General features: G+C 46.2%; 1 protein-coding gene across 1 annotated transcript in view; it reads left to right on the top strand.

Annotated features, from left to right (window-relative positions):
• LOC128696630 (chondroitin sulfate proteoglycan 4) overlaps nt 1–20,644 on the top strand; it is an 873,169-nt gene that overhangs the window by 424,257 nt on the left and 428,268 nt on the right. The window lies entirely within an intron of this gene.

Raw genomic sequence — 20,644 nt, 5'->3', positions numbered from 1 at the left:
AAGCAACAATCTGATTATTCACGAAGGAAGTTTGTGACATGTTTCTAGAGACTCCCCTCGGGATTTTTGTTATCATCTCATACGTCTGGCAGTGTAACCCACCCCGGGCAACCAAACAATAGGCCTCTTGCCTCTTACCTCCTGCCTCCTGCCTCTTGCCTCTTGCCTCTTGCCTCTTGCCTCTTGCCTCTTGCCTCTTGCCTCTTGCCTCTTGCCTCTTGCCTCTTGCCTCTTGCCTCCTGCCTCCTGCCTCCTGCCTCCTGCCTCCTGCCTCTTGCCTCTTGCCTCTTGCCTCTTGCCTCTTGCCTCCTGCCTCCTGCCTCCTGCCTCTTGCCTCTTGCCTCTTGCCTCTTGCCTCCTGCCTCCTGCCTCCTGCCTCCTGCCTCCTGCCACCACATACGTGGCGGCAAGATCCATCACTACCAAGTCTAAACTACCACCATACCAGTAGTCAACCAGACAACTAAACCATACAACAGAAACCATGAATTTGATTTGTACATGGTGTTAGACTCGGGAAGTGTACCTGAAATGACCAGGAGAGTGAATGTACCGTAAGAAATGTATTGTGGGAAGATAATTCATAGCATTCCACCAGCTACACTTCCAATACCTCTCCATCACTGCTAACCACCACTGTTCATCCCTCCACCACTGCTCACCTCTCTACCACTGCTCGCCCCTCCACCACTGCTCGCCCCTCCACTGCAAACCCCTCCACCATTGCTCGTTCCTCCACCACTGCTCGCCCCTCCACTGCAAACCCCTCTAGCACTGCTCGCCCTTTCACCACAGCTCGCCCCTCCACCACAGCTCGCCCCTCCACCACTGCTCGCCCCTCCACTGCCAACCCCTCCAGCACTGCTCGCCCCTCCAACACTGCTCGCCCCACCACCACTGCTCGCCACTCCACAACCACCACCACTGCTCGCCACTCCACAACCACCACCAACACCGCTACTCCACCTCCCTTTCATCTCATGAAACATTAGTTTTATAAGGAGTAGCTGGTGGGGAATATGTTCAGATGTACGAAGTATGAGACAGTTGTCAACGTAAGTGGAAACCAGTCCTCGTGGGCTACCCAGACTGCTGAGAATGTAAGTGGAAACCAGTCCTCGTGGGCTACCCAGACTGCTGAGAATGTAAGTGGAAACCAGTCCTCGTGGGCTACCCAGACTGCTGAGAATGTGAGTGGAAACCAGTCCTCGTGGGCTACCCAGACTGCTGAGAAGATACATGCAGGATAGCTTGCAGGGATACTTGTGCAACATGTATGAGGTCCTGGGAAGAAACAAAATAAGGTTATGTATCCTGTGCTTTTCAAAACACGTCTCTTGTTCAAGAGTAAACACTGCATCCATCAGTGTCATTAATGTAAAGAGGTGCTAATTTATCTGCAGTGAGGATACTGGACTTTAGAGAGGATTTAGGAAAGTACTAATGAAGGTACTAAGTAATAAACAGGAAACCATAAGTTCCCCTTTGGATAGTCTATGATATAAAGAACATGGAGAGAAAAACTGCTACTGGAATAAGGAGTCATCAGACTCAAGTGGCGACCCTCACAGAGCTGGAATGTTACAAAGGAGGAAAATATAGCATTCAAAATTCCTTTATTGCAGCAGATGACTCGGAAATAGAGACTCACTGGGAAAAAGTACATGTTAGAAATCTTTTGATCTGTTCTCCCTGGAGTATTGAGAAATGGGTTACCAGCTAAGTTTATAATTTTAAATATAGGGAATACTTAGCTGATAAAAGACAGCATCGTCTACACAGCCGCCCCTGCAGACAAGGTCTTGAATTGTTGTCATGATCATCTCTCAATGAGCTGTAATAGATCATATTATGTAAACAATAAATTACCCCTGGGGGTGTTATGTCAGCATATTTCATTCATGGATTGCGGACAAACTTACTTGTGTGGACTCAAAAATCTGCACCTCACTGCCGACTATAAGTTGATTACAAACTCCTTGCGACTCAAGAACTGCGCAGTCCCCCACACTACAAGAAATTCGTAACCTACCTTGCTCTTGTAGCATGAGCTATGGTGTTCTTCACACCTTCGACAGGTATCGGTGAGTTGATAGAAGCTGAAGTGCCCTTGGATGTCCACGTCTTCCATAGTCTAGGAATACGCACACTGGTACACTATGTTCCACAAGATTTGTCTTTATTATTCACAGTCTTATTATCACTGAAGAAGCTGATCACACTTCTCTTAAGTGTTTGTGTTTTGTGAGACACTTTGTTCACACTAATGCACGGATCAGTGTTATTGTTGGTTATCCTGGCATCAGTGTGACTCTCAGTAGAGTCAAAGTTAATCTGAAGAAGCCACAGCCTCATACACCGTCACTGCCCCTAGCACATAAAGGAAAAGCTGACCTAGTACTTTTGCTTCCTTGCCACTTACTCCATGAAGCAAAGCAGAATGCTTGAATCTTGCTGTCTTAAGCATAGACAACAATGTACACTATCTTTACCATGGTAATAAAGTGGGAGCAGGATTTTCCTTAATTGTCCTGCTAAGGTAAGAGATGGACTGTCTTTTATTAAATTACACTTTGCTGCACTGGAGTCTTGCACGGAGGGGCGGTCGCTTGACCACGTCGCATACTGGTACTGCTTCTGGGATCAATTACTTGCTGTAGCAGTAAACAAGATGCTTGCCCCTTCTGAGAGGGCTGGGCCCCTCAGGGCTGAATGGGGCTGAAATGGGCTGAATGGGGCTGAAAGGGGCTGATAACCCCTCCTGGAGAAAATTTCTCCACATGGAGCGTAGGCGAGAAAGATGCATCACAATTACATGTGGAAAATTCTAAAGGGACTGATCCCAAATCTGAACACAGAAATAGCCCCTGCGAAAGCAAAAGACTGGGTGGATGGTGCAAGGTAAACCCAGTGAAAAGCAGGGATGCCATGAGTTCACTATTAGATAGCATAATAAGTGTTTGGGGCCGAGGATTGGCCAGCAGTAACAGCCTAGTTGATCAGGCCCTGATCCATCGGGAGGCCTGGTCATGGACCGGGCCGCGGGGGCGTTGATCCCCGGAATAACCTCCAGGTAACCTCCAGGTAGCAACCTCTCATTATACATATGAGGAATTACCAATAGGCCCCTGGATGTCTTCAAAAGGGAACTGGACAGAAATGTCAGTACCTGCTCAGCCGGGCTGTAGTTCGTAAGCAGGATTAAGTGCGACTAACAGTAACAGTCTATTTGATCAGTCCTTGATGCACAAAGAGGCCTGGTCGAGGACCGCTCCCCGGGGGGCATTAACTCCCAGAACACCCTCCAGGTAGACTCCAGGTATGAATGGATCCTGCCTCTACTATCCCATTGTCCGTGTTCCACTTTCTGACCACTCTAAGGCTGAAGAAATATTTCTTAATATCTCTGCGGCCCTCTTGTATTATTAGTTTCCAGCTGTGCCCTCGTGTTCCTGTTTCCACATCTCTGGGACAATCTCTCCCTCTCCACCCTATAGTTCTTCTTAAGTATCTTTTACAACGTTATCATATCACACCTACTCCTGTCCTTTAATATCATCAGGCTTAGCTCCTTTAATCTCTTCTCATGGCTCATACCCCTTTAGCTCCACGACTAGTCTTGTTGCTAACCTCGTCACTGTCTCCAGTTTCTTGACATAATCAGTACGGGTTCCACACTGTTGCTGTATATTTTGTGTGTGTGGCATACGTAGAATAAATAAGGACATAAGAACATAAGAAAGAAGGAACACTGCAACAAGCCTACTGACCCATGCCGAGCAGGCCCTTGTCCCCCACCGGATAAGCCCAATGACCCCCCCAGTCTGGTCACCTCCACTCAAGGATGGAGCACGGCACCAGACCCAGCAGCACAAGCTAGTCAGGTCCAACTCACACCCACACACACCCACTCGTGTATTTATCTAACCTATTTTTAAAACTACCCAACATTTTAGCCTGAATAACTGTACTCGGGAGTTTGTTCCACTCATCCACAACTCTATTACCAAACCAGTGCTTTCCTATATCCTTCCTGAATCTGAATTTTTCCAACTTGAAACCATTGCTGCGAGTCCTGTCTTGGCTGGAAATTTTCAGCACGCTATTTACATCCCCTTTATTTATTCCTGTTTTCTATTTATACACCTCGATCATATCCCCCTTAATTCTATGCCTTTCGAAAAAGTGCAGATTCAGGGCCCTCAGTCTATCCTCATATGGAAGATTTCTGATACATGGGATTATCTTTGCCATCCTTCCAGAGCATTTATATCCATTCTGTAATATGGTGACCAGAACTGAGCAGCATAATATAAATGAGGCCTAACCAAGGATATATAGAGTTGAAGAACAACCTGAGGACTTCTATTATTTAAACTTCTAGATATGAAGCCAAGAATTCTGTTAGCTTTATTGCGAACACTAATGCACTCCTAAATCCTTTTCACAATCAGTAGTATTAAGATCTACATTATTTAGTGTATATGTGGCAAGGTTATTTAACTGTCCAACATTTAGAACTTTGCATTTGTCAATATTAAACTGCATCTGCCACTTCTCCGACCATTGCATCAGTCTATTCAAATCATCCTGGAGTACTCTAGTGTCCTCATTAGAATGAATTGGATGGCCTATTTTGCTGTCATCAGCAAATTTGCTTATTTTTTTTTATTATCACACCGGCCGATTCCCACCAAGGCAGGGTGGCCCGAAAAAGAAAAACTTTCACCATCATTCACTCCATCACTGTCTTGCCAGAAGGGTGCTTTACACTACAGTTTTTAAACTGCAACATTAACACCCCTCCTTCAGAGTGCAGGCACTGTACTTCCCATCTCCAGGACTCAAGTCCGGCCTGCCGGTTTCCCTGAATCCCTTCATAAATGTTACTTTGCTCACACTCCAACAGCACGTCAAGTATTAAAAACCATTTGTCTCCATTCACTCCTATCAAACACGCTCACGCATGCCTGCTGGAAGTCCAAGCCCCTCGCACACAAAACCTCCTTTACCCCCTCCCTCCAACCCTTCCTAGGCCGACCCCTACCCCGCCTTCCTTCCACTACAGACTGATACACTCTTGAAGTCATTCTGTTTCGCTCCATTCTCTCTACATGTCCGAACCACCTCAACAACCCTTCCTCAGCCCTCTGGACAACAGTTTTGGTAATCCCGCACCTCCTCCTAACTTCCAAACTACGAATTCTCTGCATTATATTCACACCACACATTGCCCTCAGACATGACATCTCCACTGCCTCCAGCCTTCTCCTCGCTGCAACATTCATCACCCACGCTTCACACCCATATAAGAGCGTTGGTAAAACTATACTCTCATACATTCCCCTCTTTGCCTCCAAGGACAAAGTTCTTTGTTTCCACAGACTCCTAAGTGCACCACTCACTCTTTTTCCCTCATCAATTCTATGATTCACCTCATCTTTCATAGACCCATCCGCTGACACGTCCACTCCCAAATATCTGAATACGTTCACCTCCTCCATACTCTCTCCCTCCAATCTGATATTCAATCTTTCATCACCTAATCTTTTTGTTATCCTCATAACCTTACTCTTTCCTGTATTCACCTTTAATTTTCTTCTTTTGCACACCCTACCAAATTCATCCACCAATCTCTGCAACTTCTCTTCAGAATCTCCCAAGAGCACAGTGTCATCAGCAAAGAGCAGCTGTGACAACTCCCACTTTGTGTGTGATTCTTTATCTTTTAACTCCACGCCTCTTGCCAAAACCCTCGCATTTACTTCTCTTACAACCCCATCTATAAATATATTAAACAACCACGGTGACATCACACATCCTTGTCTAAGGCCTACTTTTACTGGGAAAAAATTTCCCTCTTTCCTACATACTCTAACTTGAGCCTCACTATCCTCGTAAAAACTCTTCACTGCTTTCAGTAACCTACCTCCTACACCATACACTTGCAACATCTGCCACATTGCCCCCCTATCCACCCTGTCATACGCCTTTTCCAAATCCATAAATGCCACAAAGACCTCTTTAGCCTTATCTAAATACTGTTCACTTATATGTTTCACTGTAAACACCTGGTCCACACACCCCCTACCTTTCCTAAAGCCTCCTTGTTCATCTGCTATCCTATTCTCCGTCTTACTCTTAATTCTTTCAATTATAACTCTACCATACACTTTACCAGGTACACTCAACAGACTTATCCCCCTATAATTTTTGCACTCTCTTTTATCCCCTTTGCCTTTATACAAAGGAACTATGCATGCTCTCTGCCAATCCCTAGGTACCTTACCCTCTTCCATACATTTATTAAATAATTGCACCAACCACTCCAAAACTATATCCCCACCTGCTTTTAACATTTCTATCTTTATCCCATCAATCCCGGCTGCCTTACCCCCTTTCATTTTACCTACTGCCTCACGAACTTCCCCCACACTCACAACTGGCTCTTCCTCACTCCTACAAGATGTTATTCCTCCTTGCCCTATACACGAAATCACAGCTTATGTCACTATTTATTCCCTCATCTATGTCACTTACGTAAATTGTGAGCAACAACGGGCCCAACACTGACCCCTGAGGAACACCGCTTGACGTGCCCCCATTCTGATTTCTCCCCATTTATGCAAACTTTCTGCTGCCTATTTGTCAGCCATGCCTCTACCCAGGAAAAAATTTCTCCTATTTCGTGTGCCTTAAGTTTCCCCAACAGCCTCTGATGTGGAACTCTGTCGAAAGCCTTACTGAAGTCCATATACACAATATCATATTCATTACCATGATCTACCTCCTCAAACACCTTTGTGAAAAAAGTTTGTAAATTCGTAAGACAGGAACGCCCCTTTGTAAAATAGTGTTGAGATTCATTAATCAATCTATGCCTGTCAAGATGGCTATGAATTGCTTCGGCAATTAATGATTCCATAAATTTTCCCACTATGAAGGTAAGGCTTATTGGTCTATAGTTCGAAGCCAAGGACCTGTCACCTGCCTTGTAAATAGGTATTACATTTGCCATTTTCCACTTATCAGGCACTATGCCAGTTTGTAGTGATATGTTAAAAAGATTAGCCAAAGGTATGCTAAGGTCCTCTTTACATTCCTTTAACACCCTTGCAAACAGTTCAACAGGACCTGGGGATTTGTTAGGTTTTAGTTTCTCTATTTGTCTGAGGCCCATGTCACTAGTTACCGCAATCGTACATAGTTTATTATCATCCTGTTCTACATAATCTATTATTTCAGGAATATCGCTGGTATTTTCCTGGGTGAAAACTGAGAGGAAGTAGGTATTGAGAATTTCACACATATCCTTATCACTGTCAGTGATCTGGCCAGACTTACTTTTAAGTGGGCCAGTCTTGTCCCTAACCTTACTTCTGCATACCTGAAAGAACCCTTTTGGGTTAGTCTTTGAATTCCTTGCGACCTTAGCCTCATAATCCATTTTTGCTTTTCTTATTCCTTTCTTTATTTCTCTCATTAATTGATTATATTGATTTCTTAACTGCCAATCCCCTCTTTTGATACGCCTATATATGCCTCACTTTTGACCAATGAGATGTTTTAATCTATTGTTCATCCATTTGAGATAATTTTTGTTAGATCTAATTTCCCTACTCGGAACAAAAGTTGTCTGGGCAGCTAGAACTATGCTCTGAAAAACGTCATATTGGCAACCAAAATCACCTACCTGACCCATGGTCAGGACATCCCAATTTAGCCCTCCCAGGTAATTTTTCAGTCCCATGAAGTCGGCCAAGCGAAAATCTGGGACAGAGATTTGATTGCAGTTATCTGGGTAATTCCATGATATATTGAAACTAAGTGATTTGTGATCACTTTCCCCAAGCTCATCATTAACCTCAAGATTATTAATTAGTGATTCTTTGTTGGCAATAACCAAGTCAAGTACATTGTTTCCTCTAGCTGGTTCTATCACAACCTGTTCTAAAAGGCAATCCTGAGCGGTATCAAGAAAGTCACTAGACTCAAGATTTCCTGTCATATTGTTCCAATCAATTTGTTTAAAGTTAAAATCTCCCATTATCACAACATTTTCATATCTAGATGCCTTATGAATTTCGTCCCATAACAGCTTACTGCACTCCCTATCAAGGTTTGGGGGCCTATAAATCACACCCAAAATTAATTTGTCACGTCCCTCGAGAAACTGTAGCCAAACAGATTCTGTGTTTGATGTTTCGAATCTTATATCATGTCTAAGACAACAATTTAAATTATCTCTGACATACATCGCCACATCACCACCCTTCCTGTTGACCCTATCAGTGTGGAATAGTTTATAACCCTGTATGTTGCATTCAGAAGGCATTTCTCTATCTATATAACCTGCCCTTGCAAGTAATCTTAGCTCATCTATCTTATTTCTTACACTCCTACTATTTTTATAGTAAACCTTAAGGGAGCTAGTCACTCGTTGCCCTCTACTATCTCTCTTTGTTTGTTGATCAATTGATTTGCCATTACTAGCAACTTTATTTTGAATATTGTCTTTTAAACATATCCCTGAGGTATCCCGGTAATAACTGTTGTTTTTAACACTAATGCTGCAGCCTGATTGTTTCCCACAAACAACCATACCTCTATAATCTATCAGTTTAAATTCCTAGACAAATCATCAATTACCCTCTCAATTGAATTGGCTAATGCAACCACTCCATCCCCAGAGAGATGAACCCCATCCCTTGCATACATATCACGTTTGCCAAAGAATAAGTCCCAGTTATCAGTGAATGCTGTCTAGCCAGCAATTTATGCCAATTGCCCTAGACATCCATTCATTGCCCATTCTCTTTTTAGTCAAGATGCTACATATGACTGGGATCCCTCCCTTAGACCTAACTACTTCTATGGCTAACCTGTACTTATCCAGCAGCTCATCTCTCCTGCCTTTCCCAATGTCATTACCCCCAGCACTAAGACAGATAATGGGCTTGTTCCCATTACCTGCCATAATATTATCCAACCTCGTGGCGATTGACTCCTTGTTTAGCTTCCAGGAAACTAATCCAGGATTTATGTGCTTGTTTGTATAGAAAAATTGTGTGGGTACACGTAAACACACATCCAGTGCATAATCCTGATGTGGAGGCTTAGTGATCGATAAAACAAAAACTATGAAAGTCGATTTCAAAAAGGTTACCATATGGATCATTTTATCTTAAGCGGTTTACCTGCGTATTTCATTATTTTTTATAGGATTTTTTCTAAGTAGGAATTTGCATATTTTTTAATGTTTTATCCATTGTCATAAAAGTACCTTAATTTTGGACTAAATTTGCACCCATGTAGAGGCTTGTGCTGTGCCGCTGCCACTACGCTAAGTTCTCATAAAAAATGTATCTTAAGTACTTTTAAAATAAATATATTGACAAATTTATATGTCAAATGAATTTTATATCATTCCTGACCATTTTAATGAAAGAATTTATAAAGTAGGCTTTGAGTAATAAGATATTACAAGAGCTCCAATTTATATGTCACTTCGGCTGATATTTTTGGCTATCCTATGTAATTTACACAAATGTTAATGTATAAGATAAATGCAATCCCCTAAATTTGCATAACTGTACTTATGTGTACCTGTACCTAAATAAACTTTTTTACGAGACAAGGCTCCACACACACTCTTGGTGTAGTACTGTTACTATTATGGGTGAGAGCAGTAGTTAGGAGGTAGCAAGGTAGCAGTGTGGTGGGGGAAAATGGAGGAGGATGAGTGAGGGCGATGAAGGGGATGTGTTGGGGAGGAGGGGAGAGACAGAGCAGCGGCAGTAATAAGGAACACATGTTGGTCTGGTCCCTCATGCTACCAGAAGGAACAACAACCCACCACTCATACCTTCACCATGACCCACCACTCATACCTTCACCATGACCCACCACTCATACCTTCACCATGACCCACCACTCATACCTTCACCATGACCCACCACTCATACCTTCACCATGACCCACAACTCATACCTTCACCATAACCCACCATTCATACCTTCACCATGACTCACCACTCATACCTGTCACTATGACCCACCACTCATACCTTCACCATGACCCACCACTCATACCTTCACCATGACCCACCACTCATACCTTCACCATGACCCACCACTCATACCTTCACCATGACCCACCACTCATACCTTCACCATGACCCACCACTCATACCTTCACCATAACCCACCACTCATACCTTCACCATGACCCACCACTCATACCTTCACCATGACCCACCACTCATACCTTCACCATGACCCACAACTCATACCTTCACTATAACCCACCATTCATACCTTCACCATGACCCACCACTCATACCTTCACCATGACCCACCACTCATACCTGTCACTATGACCCACCACTCATACCTTCACCATGACCCACCACTCATACCTTCACCATAACCCACCACTCATACCTTCACCATGACCCACCACTCATACCTTCACCATGACCCACCACTCATACCTTCACCATAACCCACCACTCATACCTTCACCATGCCCCACCACTCATACCTTCACCATGACCCACCACTCATACCTTCACCATGACCCACCACTCATACCTTCACCATGACCCACCACTCATGCCTGTCACTATGACCCACCACTCATACCTTCACCATGACCCACCACTCATACCTTCACCATGACCCACCACTCATACCTTCACCATGACCTACCACTCGTACCTTCATCATGACCCACCACTCATACCTTCACCATGACCCACCACTCGTACATTCATCATGACCCACCACTCATACCTTCACCATGACCCACCACTCATACCTTCACCATGACCCACCACTCATACCTGTCACTATGACCCACCAGTCATACCTTCACCATGACCCACCACTCATACCTTCACTATGACCCACCGCTCATACCTTCACCATGATCCACCACTCATACCTTCACTATGACCCACCACTCATACCTTCACTATGACCCACCACTCATACCTTCACTATGACCCACCGCTCATACCTTCACCATGATCCACCACTCATACCTTCACCATGATCCACCACTCATACCTTCACTATGACCCACCACTCATACCTTCACCATGATCCACCACTCATACCTTCACTATGACCCACCACTCATACCTTCACCATGACCCACCACTCATACCTTCACCATGACCCACCACTCATACCTTCACTATGACCCACCACTCGTACCTTCACCATGACCCACCACTCATACCTTCACTATGACCCACCGCTCATACCTTCACCATGACCCACTACTCATACCTTCACTATGACCCACCACTCGTACCTTCACCATGACCCACCACTCATACCTTCACCATGACCCACTACTCATACCTTCACCATGACCCACCACTCATACCTTCACCATGACCCACCACTCATACCTTCACCATGACCCACCACTCATACCTTCACCATGACCCACTACTCATACCTTCACCATGACCCACTACTCATACCTTCACCATGACCCACCACTCATACCTTCATTATGTCCCACCACGCATACCTTCTCCATGACCTACCACCCCACCCTCCGTAATGACCCACCGCCCCGCTCTCCTAATTCCTCCATAACCCACCAACTCGCCTCTCCATCCTCCATAACCCACCTCCCCGCCCTCCAACCTATCATCATGACCCACCACCCATCACTCCAACCTCGATGACCCATTAATATTCCTCTCAGTCCAGAGTTTGCAAAGAGTAGTCTGTGGGCCGAATGCGGCCCATGATAGACCGCACGTGGTCCTCGTTAGCACTGTGTCTAGCCTCTGATAGTGGTAAGCAAGATATTGTTTTTTTTAATTTTAGCAGATCCAGCCCTTGACCAGGCCTCCCGGTGGATCAGGCCGCACGTAGTCCAACGTACGAATCACAGCCCGGCTGATCGAGTACTGACTTTAGCAATCTGTCCCGCTCTCTCTTGAAGGTAGCCGGGAGTCTATTGGTAATTCCCTTTATGCCTGGTGGGAGGCCGGTGAACAGTCTTGGACCCCAAACATTTATTGCGTTTTCTCTTAGTGTAATAATGGCGCCCCTACGTTTTACTGGGGGTATGTTGCACTGTCTGCCCAGATTTTTGCTTGCATAGGGAGTGATTTTTGTGTGAAGATTTGGGACCAGTCCCTCTTGGATTTTCCAGGTGTAGATTATGATGTATCTCTCTCGCCTGCGCTCCAGTGAGTACAGGTCAAAAAAACCCCACGCGTTCCCAGTAATTCAGGTGTTTGACGGAACTTATATGTGCAGTAACGGTTGTCAGTACCGATTTCACCTCTGCGCTATTGCTGTCTCGAACGGAGATGTTAGTGTATATCAGTATTATAGCCTAGAGAGAACAAAGGATCATCATTGGTTTGGTATCTCTTGTCTTGAATGTTCTCATTATGCATTCTATCATTTTAATCGCAGATATAATGGTGATACTGCTGTGATTCTCCAAGGTGAGATCCTGCGACATTAACACTCCCAGGTCCTTCACACTACTTTTCCACTCTATTGTGTGATTAGATTTTGCATTATAATCAATTCTAGCTATTATTTCCTCCAGTTTTCCATAAAGGAGTAGTTGAAATTTGTACTCATTAAACATCATATTGTTTTCCGTTGCCCATTGGAAAACTTGGTTTATATCTGCCTAGAGATTTACCGTGTCCTCAATGGATGACAGTCTCATGCAGATTCTAGCTTCTCCACAATAAAGATTCCCAAGTGTTGCACATGTGTCTAACTCGTCAACTAGTCGATTCTCTGAACCATTTATCTACAAGATGAGTTTGACTGGGGTATTTGTGTGGTCAGGAGAGAGAGCGGGATCAAGTTGAGTAGCTTGTCTCAGACTGTTTGATGTGACCTCCAAGACTTGACACACTGCTGGTGCGTGACCTAAGTTCACCTAATTAGATCAAGAGTGTCTCTGAGACTCTCACAGGTCAACAAATTGCCTGACCTTATTCACCTCAAATATCTTTTAGCGAGAACATCTTAGTTTCTTCTGAAGAAGTTGAGAACGAGGAGAGTAATAATTTGTTAAGCTTATATGCATCTAATTTTGCAAGTTCTGGAACAGAAATTTAACGATTTAAGAAGTTTAAAAAATAAGTTTATTCTGAGTGCTGAACATTCAACACAGACTAGACATATATATACACAAATAACCCGCACATAAAAAGAGAGAAGCTTACGACGACGTTTCGGTCCGACTTGGACCATTGACAAAGTCACACTGTGTGTGACTTTGTCAATGCTCCAAGTCGGACCGAAACGTCGTCGGGTTATTTGTGTATCGTACCAGTCACGGTATTGTGGCTTTTTTTTTGTTATTTTTAGACATATATATGTCTAATCTTTTCTCTGAGGACGAGGGTCCCCAGTACAGTTCCACACGTGGTACCTCCGTGTGTATATATAACGTGCTGTTGGAGTGTGAGCAAAGTAACATTTATGAAGGGGTTCAGGGAAACCGTCAGGCCGGACTTGAGTCCTGGAGATGGGAAGTACAGTGCCTGCACTATGAAGGAGGGGTGTTAATGTTGCAGATTAAAAACTGTAGTGTAAAGCATCCTTCTGGCAAGACAGTGATGGAGTGAATGATGGTGAAAGTTTTTCTTTTTCGGGCCACCCTGCCTTGGTGGGAATCGGCCAGTGTGATAATAATAAATATATATATATATATATATATATATATATATATATATATATATATATATATATATATATATATATATATATATATATCGAATCTGCACACACTGCATCAATGTTTGTTTTAATGCTTGTTAAAAGGTTGCCCGTTTGCGAATTGGCTCGCCCCATGATGAGAAAAATCACACATGACGCTCTAACCCACAGGACCACGCAATTCTATAAGAATCACGCACCCAGCAGAGCTAGGTGTTTTACTGTGATCGAGGGACATACAGAGGAGTGGGTGCCTCTGAGCTAATTTCATTCGACTCCCCGTTTTGGTGTACTAGCCTACACGAGCAGCATTTTATAATACTGTAACCACAAACTAGTGGTATTGATCAGTAACACTGCGACTAGCCAAGGACTCGAACCCATGCTTCTTTGGCCTGCCTCCTTGTGAGCGAAAACACATGATGCTCTAACCCACAGGAGGCGGGCCAAATCAGCGTGGGTTCAAGTCCTTGGCTAATCGAAGTGTTATTGATCAATACCACTCGTTCGTGGTTACAATAATATAAAATACTGCTCGTTGGCCTAGTGCACCAAACATGGAATAGAATGAAGTTAGCTCAGAAGCACCCACACCACCGTATGTCCTCGGATGGCGGTAAAACACCTATCTTGGCTGGGTGAGTCATTCTTGTAGGATTGCGTGGTCCTGTGGGCTAGAATGTCATGTGTTTTCGCTCACCAGGAGGCGGGTCAAAGCAGGATGGGTTCGAGTCCTTGGCTACGAACTAATGCAAGTTTTCTATGTAAACATACAGAGAATTGTAGCAATTTCACTTATGATGTAAGAAAAAGAGTTGATTAGATGGTAGTTGGAATATATACGTGAAGGTTAATTGTAGTCGCTTCCCGAGGTCCCAGCACCCAGGGCCAGGTCTCAGACCAGGCCTCCTGGTTGCTGGCCTGATCAATAAGGCTATTTGTATCAACCGCCCTCAGCCCAGAGTATGCATACAACCCAGCTAATCAGAAACTAATTTGAGGAATTTGTCAAGCTTCCTCTTAACAGACAGGGATTTCTTGGTAATCCCTTACATGTAAAGAGGGAGGGTGTTGAAGAGTCTTGGTTCCTTAACACTCATCGAGTTTTCTCAGTGTACTCATTGCTTCCCTGCTTCTCACCGGAGGTATGTTGCACCCTCTACCAAACCTGTTTTCATACGTAGTGATTACCGTGTGCAGAACTGAGAGCAATCCCTCCATAATATTGCACGTGCAGGTTGTCATGAACCTTTCTCGTCTATGCTTTAAGGAATACAGTTTGAGGGACTGTAGACACTGCAGCCACTTGAGGCGCTTTCAAGAAGAATTTATAAATCCATCATGGGTGACTGTGGTAGTCTTCAAGAAGGTACCGGACAAGTGACTGTGGCAGTCTTCAAGAAGGTACCGGACAAGTGACTGTGGCAGTCTTCAAGAAGGTACTGGACAAGTGACTGTGGCAGTCTTCAAGAAGGTACTGGACAAGTGACTGTGGCAGTCTTCAAGAAGGTACCGGACAAGTGACTGTGGCAGTCTTCAAGAAGGTACCGGACAAGTGACTGTGGCAGTCTTCAAGAAGGTACCGGACAAGTGACTGTGGCAGTCTTCAAGAAGGTACCGGACAAGTGACTGTGGCAGTCTTCAAGAAGGTACCGGACAAGTGACTGGCAGTCTTCAAGAAGGTACCGGACAAGTGACTGTGGCAGTCTTCAAGAAGGTACCAGACAAGTGACTGGCAGTCTTCAAGAAGGTACCGGACAAGTGACTGTGGCAGTCTTCAAGAAGGTACCAGACAAGTGACTGGCAGTCTTCAAGAAGGTACCGGAGAAGTGACTGTGGCAGTCTTCAAGAAGGTACCGGACAAGCTGGAGTTTTTCAGTAAAAAAGATAAAATAAACAAATCTAATAATTGCACTTATTTATAAGCCACCAGATACCACATACCAGCAGTTTATAATGACAATACAGCAGTTTATAATGACTGTACAGAAGTTTATAATGACTATACAGCAGTTTATAATGACTATACAGCAGTTTATAATGACTATACAGCAGTTTATAATGACTATACAGCAGTTTATAATGACTATACAGCAGTTTATAATGACTATACAGCAGTTTATAATGACTATACAGCAATTTATAATGACTATACAGCAGTTTATAATGACTATACAGCAGTTTATAATGACTATACAGCAGTTTATAATGACTGTACAGCAGTTTATAAAGACTATACAGCAGTTTATAAAGACTATACAGCAGTTTATAATGACTGTACAGCAGTTTATAATGACTATACAGCAGTTATAATGACTATACAGCAGTTATAATGACTATACAGCAGTTTATAATGACTATACAGCAGTTTGTAAAGAAAATCCATTGAACTGACTCACGATATCGTAATGACACGATTGCAAACAAACCATACACAATGCTTCACACCGGCCCCTGACACACCGGCCCCTGACACACCGGCCCCTGACACACCGGCCCCTGACACACCGGCCCCTGACACACCGGCCCCTGACACACCGGCCCCTGACACACCGGCCCCTGACACACCGGCCCCTGACACACCGGCCCCTGACACACTGGCCCCTGACACACCGGCCCCTGACACACCGGCCCCTGACACACAGGCCACTCTCACACCGGCCCCTGACACACCGGCCCCTGACACACCGGCCCCTGACACACCGGCCCCTGACACACCGGCCCCTGACACACCGGCCCCTGACACACCGGCCCCTGACCCACCGGCCCCTGACACACCGGCCCCTGACACACCGGCCCCTGACACACTGGCCCCTGACACACCGGCCCCTGACACACCGGCCCCTGACACACCGGCCACTGTCACACCGGCCCCTGACACACCGGCCCCTGACACACCGGCCCCTGACACACCGGCCCCTGACACACCGGCCCCTGACACACCGGCCCCTGACACACCGGCCCCTGACACACCGGCCCCTGACACACCGGCCCCTGACACACCGGCCCCTGACACACCGGCCCCTGACACACCGGCCCCTGACACACCGGCCCCTGACACACCGGCCCCTGACACACCGGCCCCTGACACACCGGCCCCTGACACACCGGCCCCTGACACACCGGCCCCTGACACACCGGCCCCTGACACACCGGCCCCTGACACACCGGCCCCTGTCACACCGGCCCCTGACACACCGGCCCCTGACACACCGGCCCCTGACACACCGGCCCTTGACACACCGGCCCCTGTCACACCGGCCCCTGACACACCGGCCCCTGACACACCGGCCCCTGACACACCGGCCCTTGACACACCGGCCCCTGACACACCGGCCCCTGACACACCGGCCCCTGACACACCAGCCCCTGACACACCGGCCCCTGACACACCGGCCCCTGACACACCGGCCCCTGACACACCGGCCCCTGACACACCGGTCCCTGTCACACCGGCCCCTGTCACACCGGCCCCTGTCACACCGGCCCCTGTCACACCGGCCCCTGTCACATCGGCCCCTGACACACCGGCCCCTGTCACACCGGCCCCTGACACACCGGCCCCTGACACACCGGCCCCTGTCACACCGGCCCCTGACACACCGGCCCCTGTCACACCGGCCCCTGTCACATCGGCCCCTGACACACCGGCCCCTGTCACACCGGCCCCTGTCACACCGGCCCCTGTCACACCAGCCCCTGACACACCGGCCCCTGACACACCGGCCCCTGTCACACCGGCCCCTGACACACCGGCCCCTGTCACACCAGCCCCTGACACACCGGCCCCTGACACACCGGCCCCTGTCACACCGGCCCCTGTCACATCGGCCCCTGTCACACCGGCCCCTGACACACCGGCCCCTGTCACACCAGCCCCTGACACACCGGCCCCTGACACACCGGCCCCTGTCACACCGGCCCCTGTCACACCGGCCCCTGACACACCGGCCCCTGTCACACCGGCCCCTGTCACACCGGCCCCTGACACACCGGCCCCTGTCACACCGGCCCCTGACACACCGGCCCCTGACACACCGGCCCCTGACACACCGGCCCCTGACACACCGGCCCCTGACACACCGGCCCCTGACACACCGGCCCCTGTCACACCAGCCCCTGACACACCGGCCCCTGACACACCGGCCCCTGTCACACCCGCCCCTGACACACCGGCCCCTGACACACCGGCCCCTGTCACACCGGCCCCTGTCACACCGGCCCCTGACACACCGGCCCCTGTCACACCGGCCCCTGTCACACCGGCCCCTGACACACCGGCCCCTGTCACACCGGCCCCTGACACACCGGCCCCTGACACACCGGCCCCTGACACACCGGCCCCTGACACACCGGCCCCTGTCACACCGGCCCCTGTCACACCGGCCCCTGACACACCGGCCCCTGTCACACCGGCCCCTGACACACCGGCCCCTGTCACACCGGCCCCTGTCACACCGGCCCCTGACACACCGGCCCCTGACCAGCCAAATGGTAAATATTTCAGTCTTTTATTAACAATATAATCGAGGTTCAAACTTCCATTCATCAGCGACTGAATACAACAAATTATCTTTTAGTAACACTGGCCGTCTCCCACCAAGGCAGGGTGGCCCGAAAAAGAAAAACTTTCATCATTCACTCTACCACTGTGTTGCCAGAGGCGCACTCACTGGCAACAATAAGATGCTCACTGAGGACAAGTTTCAGTTACACTGTTATGGCAAGACTGGGGAAATAAAGATTAAAACGGAGAGTAAACTGGAGTCAGTGTAAGATTAAAACGGAGAGTAAACTGGAGTCAGTGTAAGATTAAAACGGAGAGTAAACTGGAGTCAGTGTAAAACAAAATCGAAGACCTGGGTTTAAGTCATAGCTCACCGTCAAGAACTATAACAGTATCAGTAATAACTATGGAAAAATATGCTGGAGATATAAAAGGTTCAGTGAAGGGGACGCCAAGCCAGTGATGACACTCCTGCCGCTGGTTTTCCCCATTCAAGGTAAATGCAATTACAGAGCTGTAGAATATGCAGATAACCTTCATTAATTACATAGATTCAGTTACGCATCTTAATTACTGGGAGCCATTAACTGTTCTTGGTACATAGGCAAGAAAGATTCTTAATAATATTTACCTGGAAAATTTTATAGGGATTAGTCCCAAATCTAACCTCACATATTATTACCAATATAAAAAAAAAGAGGCTTGGCAGACGATGTAATATACCATCACTGGAAAGCTGGGAAGAACTCAGTACCAACTACCATGACTTTTCAAAGTCGTTCCTTCATGCATTAGGGAAATAACCAACAGAGAAAAAAACTGAACGAGTTTCTCAAGTCAGTTCCTGACCAGCCGGACTGTAGTGCTTGCTTGGCACTTGGTGTAGCCAGCACCAATAGCTTTGTTGATCAGGTCATCCACCGGGACACCTGGTGTAGGGCCGGGCCGAAGGGGCGTTGTCACTGGGAATACTCATGTAGACTTCAAGTAGTGTACAGAGTAGTGTACAGAGTAGTGTACAGATATTGTACAGATAGTGCACACAGTAGTGTACAGAGTAGTGTACAGATAGTGTACAGAGTAGTGTACAGAGTGTACAGAGTAGTGTACAGATAGTGTACAGAGTAGTGTACAGTGTACAGAGTAGTGTACAGATATTGTACAGATAGAGCACACAGTAGTGTACAGATAGTGTACAGAGTAGTGTACAGAGTAGTGTACAGAGTGTACAGAGTAGTGTACAGATAGTGTACAGAGTAGTGTACAGATAGTGTAGTGTACAGATAGTATACATAGTGTGCAGAGTAGTGTACAGATCGTGTACAGAGTAGTGTACAGATAGTGTGCATATAGTGTACATAGTGTACAGAGTAGTGTACATAGTGTACAGAGTAGTTTACAGATAGTGTACAGAGTAGTGTACATGTAGTGTACGTAGTGTACATAGTAAACAGATAGTGTACAGATAGTGTACATAGTGTACAGATAGTGTACAGAGTAGTGTACAGATAGTGTAAATAGTGTACAGAGTAGTGTACAGATAGTGTACAGAGTAGTGTACAGATAGTATACATAGTGTGCAGAGTAGTGTACAGATAGTGTACAGAGTAGTGTACAGATAGTGTGCATATAGTGTACATAGTGTACAGAGTAGTGTACAGATAGTGTACAGAGTAATGTACAGATAGTGTACACAGTGTACAGAGTAGTGTACAGAGTAGTGTACATGTAGTGTACATAGTGTACAGAGTAGTATACAGATAGTGTACAGAGTAGTGTACAGAGTAGTGTACAGATAGTGTACATAGTGTACAGATAGTGTATAGAGTAGTTTACAGATAGTGTACATAGTGTACAGATAGTGTACATAGTGTACAGAGTAGTGTACAGAGTAGTGTACAGATAGTGTACATAGTGTACATAGTGTACAGATAGTGTACATAATGTACAGAGTAGTGTACAGATAGTGTATATAGTGTACAGAGAAGTGTACAGATAGTGTACAGAGTAGTGAACAGATAGTGTACAGAGTAGTGAACAGATAGTGTACATAGTGTACAGATAGTGTACAGAGTAGTGTACAGAATAGTGTACAGAGTAGTGTACAGATAGTGTACAGAGTAGTGTAAGGAGTAGTGTACAGATAGTGTACAGAGTAGTGTACAGATAGTGTACATAGTGTATAGTGTACAGATAGTGTACACAGTATTGTACAGATAGTGTACAGAGTAGTGTACAGTGTACAGAGTAGTGTACATAGTGTACAGATAGTGCACACAGTGTACAGATAGTGTACAGAGTAGTGTACAGATAGTGTACATAGTGTACAGAGTAGTGTACAGAGTAGTGTACAGATAGTGCACACAGTAGTGCACAGATAGTGTACAGAGTAGTGTACAGATAGTGTACAGAGTAGTGT

Source organism: Cherax quadricarinatus, chromosome 46, assembly GCF_038502225.1.
Source record: "Cherax quadricarinatus isolate ZL_2023a chromosome 46, ASM3850222v1, whole genome shotgun sequence".
Lineage (NCBI taxonomy): Eukaryota > Metazoa > Arthropoda > Malacostraca > Decapoda > Parastacidae > Cherax > Cherax quadricarinatus.
This window is presented reverse-complemented; position numbering and strand designations above follow the sequence as displayed.